This window comes from Simochromis diagramma, unplaced genomic scaffold, assembly GCF_900408965.1.
Source record: "Simochromis diagramma unplaced genomic scaffold, fSimDia1.1 OVJJ01000205.1, whole genome shotgun sequence".
Classification (NCBI taxonomy): Eukaryota; Metazoa; Chordata; class Actinopteri; order Cichliformes; family Cichlidae; genus Simochromis; species Simochromis diagramma.
Genome location: NW_024386782.1, coordinates 3740518 through 3749878, shown reverse-complemented (window position 1 = coordinate 3749878; position 9361 = coordinate 3740518). Strand labels below are relative to the sequence as shown.

Sequence of the window (9361 nt, the reverse complement as noted above, 5' to 3'; positions counted from 1 at the left end):
CCTTTTAACTACAGTGCTATTAATATACTTTGAAAAGAGTACATTAGTAGAGCCTGAGTAAATGGGTTACTTTCCCTACACTAAAAAACACACCTGTCATCACTCACATATCACACAGTATATAATAAGTCTCACCACAGGCATTATTTGTGATAATTAAGCCTCCTCAGTGGACATTAAGAGTAACAGGTCAACCACAGGCACGCTCGGGCTGCACTATATTCCTGTATGCCTGTCACGTACACTCACTCTCACACATTCTCACTCACTCTCATACACATGTCGATAACCACACTTGTAATGTGAACCTCGCTGCTGAGGAGAGCAGTCTATAATTACAGAGCAATGGTGGGGAAGCCATAATCACAAAGACTCAAATAGAAATCTGAATCAACAGATGATTCCAGATTGTTTCATTCCCTCTGTTTACACAAGGTCATTGTGATTTACATTTGCAAATGGAAAACCTATTGTCCCTCACACAAATGTTAACATTTCTCTGATTGAGCGTTTAGGAAGCTTGCAAGTGGTGATATACAATTGTGCTTTTTTTTTTTTTGCTTTCACTCACAGCCCACATCAAAAGTGTTCTTTTCAGCTTGGCAACAGCTTAAACAAAGTCAGTGTCATTCTGATCATAACCCCTGAATGAAAAAAAAACAGACTGATTTCAATCAGTGGCCAACTGTGAATCACACTTGTGTTTTTAACCGCTTACAACAGATGGCTCTTTGTGTTTCAGTTACACAAACAAACACAACATTTCCACTATTTCAGTCCAGCTGGCGGAAACCGTTAAAAGAGCAGAAACTATAACACCTCTGAGGCATGAAAATTAGATGTAATGCACATTTTCTTTCCATATAAAAGAAAATAATTTAAATAGAGGTTTAGGTCACTTGAGTATGTATGAGCTACCCTATCTATCTATCTATCTATCTATCTATCTATCTATCTATCTATCTATCTATCTATCTATCTATCTATCTATCTATCTATCTATCTATCTATCTATCTATCTATCTAACTTTGTCGTTTGCTGTAGCTTTAAAATGCTGCTGTTTAAAACACTGTCGTTGCTCAATGGCAATTGCCTAAGACACCCCATTCCTGGGAAATGAATGCGTGCCCTTGTTCCAAATTTAGTTTTTACCCGCCACCATGGTTTGCTATTTGGTCTGCCATTTCTCAGGGTTGTGGGCTTCTTTAATGAGCACTTTGATCCCACTCAGGTCTGGCGTTGATGTTTACGTGACCCTGGAGGGAAAAAAAGGGAAAAAGAGCAAACGTATCCTATTCTTTGTGAGAGACCAGCACTGTGGTATCAGGACCCGGGGACCTCGTACTCATCCTCAGTACCCTGTGAGCGTCCGTAACAGAGGTCATACCTACACTTTCCAGCCAGACCACGCTGAGTTTTCTGTGGAAAGAACAGCAGCAGATGAGAAATGTACACTGAGGAGAGTTTTGTAAAGGACAAAATATGAAAATGATTTTGAAACATCCACTCGTCCTGTCAGATTTATCTGGATAACCAGTTCATGTTGCAGATGTTAGGGGCAGATGTTTTATAGCTTCATTTGTACACTTGATCAGGATTTCTCTTTATCAGCCCCATAACTTTCATAACTACACTACAACAGTTTCTTGGCTCTACGTACCACATATTTTATTTCCAGCACGGCTTTGACATGGACCAGCTGTGTTGTGAGCGCAGCGGGGCAAGTTCCTCCTAATTGGCTACATCTGTATACTTTCACTGTAAAAATCCATAACTTTCCAAGCTGTTTTTCCTCCATTTTTGTTACACCTTAAAGTATCTCAGATTTACCATTGCATTTACTGTAGAAAGAAGGCTTCACAGGGGTGGAACACATAAAATAATTACTCTCAGTTGATACTTTATCCTAATTTTGCTTGATTTCATTTGACAAAGACATTTAAAGTCATTTCTGTGGAATTTGATTCTATTTTGTTAACTTGTGCTGCTCCACTAACAGCTAGTAAATTTCTGCCAAGCAGCTGAAACTCTAAAGCTCAGAAATTGCTGGGTATTTGCACCGAGCGCACTGAGTATATGCTAAGCTTTAGTCTGAGATGAGCCCCCTCACTGCAGTCTGCTGTTGTCTGCTGCAGGAACAGTTACAGCGATTCCTCTTACCTTAGCATTTTTACATGTTTGTGTTAGTAAGTCTTAGCATTGCTGGGCACATTTTCAGTCCTGCTAGAGACTGACAGAGCCCACAGACCTGTTCTACCTGCTTCCAGCACACACTGTTGTAAGCAATTAGAACTCAGTCAGTTCCTTGTGTGAGAATTTTCAGACGTGATTCTCTCTTTATAAACTAAAGCAGACAGCCTGCTCTGCTTTAGTTAAAAAATCTTCCATCTATCCACAGTCTCCCTCTCTGCCCAGGTGCAGACACCCTACAGCAAGATCCCCCGAGCACAGAATAAAGCCAGCAGCAGCACCAACACATGTGACAAAGCATAAAATGGAATACTTGGGCTGGAGGTGGGTTGCAAAGCAGCTTGACTCAGCCCTTTATGAGAGCTGCCAGTTGGATCGAGTGAATTAAAATGGTGTCAGAGGAGACATCCGCCAATACAGGTTGCCAACAAAATGACCATATGTGCTTCGATTGCTGGCTGACCTTGACTTCATGGCCTGCCTGGCCTAGTGCTACTCTCAATTTAAGTACAAAACAAGTAGCTTGGTGACAGGATCGATAAAATGGGTTATAAATTGTGCGTTTGTTAACTGGGAGAACTTTGCTGGCTACAGTTTAGTTGTGATTTAAACGTTGGCCAGGCATTTTTATCAATTGAAGTACACTTAAATAAAAGTTAAATTGTTTAAATGGGATCGGTTGAGGGAACCTGGGGACCAAGAACACATTGGTTCACTTAAGTAAATATGTGCTAAATAACTTACGAGTAAGCAGTCTCAGGAATATTGTGGAAACACGTCAAATCAAATAAAAGCCCTTCACACCAACTTGTTCTTGCTGTTGCTGAAAGAAAGAGATTTTAAAAGCTTTTACATTATCCCACAAGAATAAAAGTGTACGGCAGGTTTTGTTCTTTTTATCGCCCTGAAGGCATCAGCAGGCAATACCACATTCCACTAAACAATTTAACAGCTTTATGGGCACACATTATATAACAAAAAGCTTCAACTGGGAGCACTGAATGTTCTAGAGTCAATCAGCATTTGGCATGGAGTCTCACCTAATGTCATGATGAAGAAAGCTTGCCCTGTTTCACTCTGTGGGAGCAGCCTAAACCGAACAATCCAGCCCAACAGTAACCATACAAATAGTTCAGCAAAAACGCACATGACAGCACCTGGAAAACAACCCATGAAAATACAACAAGGGGTTAGGCACCACACTGGGTTATATCAACTTGGAGAAGATGTTGCCTTTGTACAAAAGTTTAATCTCTTATCCTGTTCGAAAAGGAAGTCAGGATATGCAAAGCTACCATAACTGCCTGGGTGACAGGTGTGTTTGCTTTTCCAGACCTGGAACTGGAAGAAAGAGACAACCAGCCATAGAAGCAGAAATTAAGTTAGAAAGTTGCACACATTTCTTTGAACTTTGTAAAATGTACCCAAGGGACGTTTTCCCATCCTTTGTTAAGAAAGTCTTGAACAGTGTGATGGGAAGTTTTGAGAGCCAAAAGACAGAAGACAGCTTGCATGCTGATGCAATGAGTCAGAGGTTGCTGTTTGCACTGGGCTGTTAATCACAAGTGTGTATGACCATGTGAGCAGGTGGAGGAGCAGGAGCTGCAGAACTAATCCAGATACACAACAAAGAATTTAAAAAAAAGTGCATGAAACAAAAGCCTGGTATGCATTCACATGCATATTCACGTGTTTACACACTTGAGGATGGTTTGGTGTGAGGTAGATTTAGGGATTAATTCAGGTGTAAATGGCTGCAACCCTATGCCTGGGCTTGTCTGCTGTGCACCCATCCACGTGTTCTGGATACCCATGTGTCAGTGGTTATGAGTCACACCAGACAACGATGTTTGCCCAAGTTGCTGTGACTCACTCATGCTTGCTCGATGGGACCCGAAGTGTTGGTCCTTTCTCATGCAGTACAGTAAAAATGTGCAACTTTTTGCTACGCTAATTCATCCGTCGTTTTCTTCCCTTGCACCTTGCCTGCCAGTTGAAGCTGCCTTTAACATTAAAGATGGATTTGACTCCAGATTCAAAAGCCTGCTCGTGAAGATTATGCCAGTGATATTTTGAACAACATACTTCTACATAAGCCCATGCAGAGTTCTTGGCTTTGGAAACATGCGTGGGCGATGTCAGTGGCGTGTGTTGGTGCCTGACCAAGGGTTACAGCCCAGCAGAGACAGGCTTAGCCTCAGTGCTGATACAGAGGCATTATATGTATCTTATCTCTTCCCGGGCTCCTTAAGTCTGATATACACCACTTCAGCGGAGTTTTACAGCAACACAAAAAATGGTCATAAACATAAAATGACTGACTGATAGCTGCACTCAGCTAAAGGATGCCCTCTAATTAGCGTGTTTTATGAGCCCAGGATCCACAGTGAAAACATGCTCATGCTGTGCCAGAAAGCAAACACTGCCTGGGAGGTCATGGTGGCCAGAGGGAGCTTTGGAGTGTCCTCAGACCAAGTTCAGGGCAATTCATAGAAAGTCTCCCAGTAGACCTTTAGCCTCCATATGTTATTTGCTGATTGCACAGTTAATTATTGTGTGACTAATGCGATAATTTCATGTGTAACTGCCCAGGAACGATAAGATGTTGTAAAAAAATTCACCATCATCAGTACTGTTTGGCAGCGGAAATAGCTATAAACTTGTCGCTTTAAAAACGATTACACAGTAATAAATTAGAAACCAAATGTAATATTAGAATTCACTTGAGCTTTTCTATTTGCTTCCATTGCCACACTTTCAGAACAAAAAAAACCTGATGGGAAAAAAAAAATTGATGATCCTTTACCCATGATTCAAAACAAGCCTTTTTGTTTTGACGTACATTTTAATCAAGCACAGTGTTTTCTGCCTAAGCTGATTTTCTGCTGTTTGCAGTAATCTGAAGCGCCGTGTGGGTTTGCAGTCAGTGCAAGCTATCGTTACCCCTCTCCTGTGCATGTGACAGTTTTAGTGAGCAACACATGTGCTCCAAATGTTAAGTGGCGTCACTTTTTTAAACACACAGATGTGTCGGTGTTGGTCCTGCATCAGCATATTGATGTTGGCCCAAATGACCAATCAGGTTATTGTGACATCACAGTTCCGCTATATGGAGAAAAAATAAAATAAAATGCCTTTGTTTATATAAAACTCTCTTCCTGAACAAATAATAAGCATTTAATGTGTCATATTTGTTCATTCGTTAATATAAAAAGTATATTATGAAGTTACAGCCGATTTCCTGTAGGCCAAGTATACGTTATTCAAGTTGGTTTGCTAGTGATAGTTTTTAATAGCATTAGCTTATCTTTTAGCTATTTGTGAATGGTAACTGGACTGATTTGAACGACATGCTACATTCACACAATTCAAACAAGCACAAGCATGTCATTTCTACTTAATATTCAGACTCCAATAAAACTTCAGGTTTAGTATCTTTCCCAGGGATACTTTGGCACGATGACTGGAGCAGTCAGGGATCAAACTATCAACCTTCTGATTAGCTCTACCTCCTGAGCTACAATTAGCATCAGCTATCTGAACTAGCATTAGCAATTCAGGTGGCTAAAGATTCATATATCATTGGTCGCAATGTTGATCCTAGGCAAACGTTATAATGATGTAGGAAAAAGACCGATGCAGGGATCTCAGAGAGTGCTTAAAGAAAAGAAATTCTAATCTTAACTCCTTGGAGTGAATTTATAGAGACACCTGGTGTCTCCTAAATCGGAGAACCGGTGAGGTCTCATCCACACCGACAGCAGGGAACCTCTCGACAAACGCTATTTAAATGGTTGAAATATTTTACAGGTTCCTCAAGACAAAAGAAGTAAAAACAAGAGAGCTGAGTGAGATGCTGGAGAGCTCCCCATCACCCCCTGGTCAACCAGAAAGAGGGAAGGGTTAATCCCCGGTTAACACTGACCTCCTCAATCAGCAGCTCCTCAGCACCGCAGTGATAAACATGAGTAAGAACAGGATTCTCCTCATGCATGGAGACGGCTCAGCACCCCAAGCCTGACCCCAGAGGTAACGAAAGATGTGACACTTGATTCTAAAGATACAGCTGTATTAAAGGAGAGAGAGAAATGAGGCGAAGGCACTGAAGATGCAGCAAACACAACTTTCTTGACGTTGCTTATTTTTTAAAGTAATTGCTCATTTGTCAGTGAAAAAGTTCCACCTTTCCTGACAACGACAGAGCAACGCAAACACTAGTAGGAAAACAGAAAAAGGTCAGTTTTTGGAAGCAGCACGTTCTCTATGAGCCTGTATAAACGGGTTTCAATTGTTAGATCCATCTCTGCTTCACTTTTCCCTTTGAAGTAAATGTGAAATGCCTCCAGCTATCAGTCAGCTTAGCAGTTATGCCTTCTCTCCATTGTTGCTTCTCGTGTTGCATCTTGCTAACACTGGCTCAGCGGGTAATAATGATGCCAAATTCTCAGAAGACGGGCTAAGGAAATGCTGACACTTTCCAGGTGGTAGGCTTGGTACAAGTTTGAATGTCAGATTATATAAGTAGTCCAAATGGGAATGGTTAAGAAAATCAATTTATGATTGAAGAAAAAATAAGAAAAGGATATGAGAAATCTACAGAAATTCAACCTATTATTTATTAACCCCCCTCACTGCCCCCATTTCTTCTGCCCTAGTACATTTCGGAGAAATCAGCATGCTTTTTGTCACTCTCACAGCTGATAATATGCCTGCTATCATCCAAGGTAAATGCAAAGTTCAGAGAATGTCACAACTGTTTGCAAAGCATTGGGCGTTGATATGAGCTTTGCAGTAATTTGCTTTTTTTTTTTTCATTTGTAACTTATCTGTATTTCCATTGATAAGGTGAAGCTGATTCATCAGTGTCAAGGGGTTTTTGTGAGCCTCGAGTTTTAATTTTTCAGCTTGATTAATGTCACGACTATAAGTTGAGCACACGGCAGTTGGATGATAGCGAGGTTTCTATCAGACGCTTGTGTGTAAGTTATGACTATAAATCAACCGTGGACGTGTTTTTGTAGACGTGTAAGACAACGTGTAGGTGTGTTTTGCGTTGAACAGGCTTATAAAACTATTACTACATTCCGTGTGTGTTTACCTGTCTGTTCAGGTCTCATCTTTAACCGCACCCTCAAAGTGTTTTTATAGTAACAGGCACAGATTCATGTCGCCTTTGAAGCAGACATATAAAAGTCTTTGGGTGAGCTGCATGCCGGCATATTTTTACTGTGGTTGTTAACATTTTTTATTACATTTCTTTTTTGAAAATTATTATTATCCAAACCGATCCAGTGAAGCACTTATTACGTTACAAATCTGCTTGTTTCCTTTTATATCTACAGGTTTGCTTCCTGGAGACACACAACACGGTAAAATGTCCATTTAAGTGAAAAAAAACCTTGGAAACTGTTCAGCTTTGTTTACATCTTAAGACACTAAAACGGTTATAGAAACGACCGCAAGGCTACTTGTACAGAACATCCCAGAAAAAAAAAAAGTTAAACTCGCAAGTATTTTTATGAGCATCATAAATGAAATATGCACTTCTGTTGACAGACACAAAAAAATAAACCAAAGACGCACTAGGTACATTGCGTCTGCCTTTTAAAGTAGAACAATCTGTGCTGCTCAGGCCTGTTATTTTGTAATTATTTACCCATCGTGAGAAACATTAAGTCACACAGGTAAGGCAAGTTAAAGGAATGATATTCTCAGAGACAACTGCGTAAAATTCCCTGCAGCTCAGTGGGTCTTTGGCTGCAAGTGATCTTTCTGTTCCATTTCTTGCAACTCCTGACTGAACCTGTTTGAGAAGGGAACATAGGGAACCTTAACTTGTTTGCTCGCTTTGCAGAAAGAAACAGTTCGTTCGACTAATCTGCCACTTTGAAGTGGCTCTGGGACTCAGAATACATGTCCCGGTGTCTGAGACCGAAACAACAAATGTTGGTGAGATTTAGCCAAATTTTATCTCTGGAGGCAAAAATAGAGTAACATGTGTTAGGAGGAGGCTACATTGAGTCAAACAGTATAACCACACTCACTTAAACACGAACGCACTATGCACCTGTGCAGGATTGTGCTTAGAAGAGTTGATAGCAGATTGAAAGGACTTGACATTTGTTTTCCTAATCACCTGCAACACCTCCTTTCTGTTTGTGCAGAGCGAGAAGTATCAGGGAGCTCAACAAAAGCCCCATTTACTCGCCGTCCTCATTTGTCCAAGCGTGTTTCCCTCCAGCTCCCTGAAACCACAAGCTCATTATTTCATCCTCTGTAATGTTAGCTTTTAAATCCACATCAGCACACTCATTTGGTTAGAGATGGCAAATATTTATGCAGTGTCAGAAAAACACATGCACACGTGCGCACACACAACCGAAAAACACATGCATATGTGCGTGCACATTTTTTTAACTCTTTCATTTGCTCTTTCATTTCATTTCTTTAAGGCTGGAAAAAGTTGTACTGTATCGCCCGATGACTGAGGTTTGATTCTAAATTTGCTAATGCTTGTTAACCTCTTAGTAGAAAAAGAGTCAGAGATAGCAAGTGAATTTCAAAATAAAAGTAACAAATGGTAATAAAATGATGAAAAAAATCTGATTATGCTGCAGTATCGAGATCGTGATAAGGAGAGACTAAACATTCCTGATGACCGTTCTTGACTCAACGCGTTAAAAACAACAAATTCAACTTGCTCGAGCCCTTTGGTCTGTGCCAATATCATTAATCATAATGTCTAAGTGTTATATGTTGTTAGGGTACATATTTTGGGAGCGGTATCTGACACTAGGAGTCTCTACTACTCCGGTCCATACTATCCCACTGTGCCTCAAATAAGAGAAGCTTCAAAGTCTTCTGCTTCCCTGTGTGGCTGCTGAATGTTTATCCCAAAATTTGCAGAATAATTAAACAACAAAAGCGGAGATGCGAGGGAAATCACCAACAGCTGTTTTTAATAGTTTTCTGCTTAGATTATTTTGTTCCCAAAAGATTAGACAACAATGCATTCAACCCTCCAAATGTCTCTGCAGCTCCCTCTCCTTCCCCCGTCTGTGTCTCAGGTTGCCTACAGTCAGGTATGATGGCCTTAGGCCTCCGGTTAAATCCCCAGCCCAGACGTCTGCAGTCCTGGTCTGTCTCTTTGGGAGTCCTGAATTGATTGCT

General features: G+C 40.7%; 1 long non-coding RNA gene across 1 annotated transcript; it reads right to left on the bottom strand.

The window, feature by feature from the left end:
* Window positions 1-396: 396 nt before the first annotated feature.
* LOC120724638 lies at window positions 397-6572 on the bottom strand. The gene is made up of 4 exons (XR_005693964.1): window positions 6117-6572; window positions 3232-3348; window positions 2936-3014; window positions 397-1420 (listed from the first exon to the last, which is right to left on the bottom strand). It is a non-coding gene; the product is annotated as an uncharacterized LOC120724638 (long non-coding RNA).
* Window positions 6573-9361: the final 2789 nt, after the last annotated feature.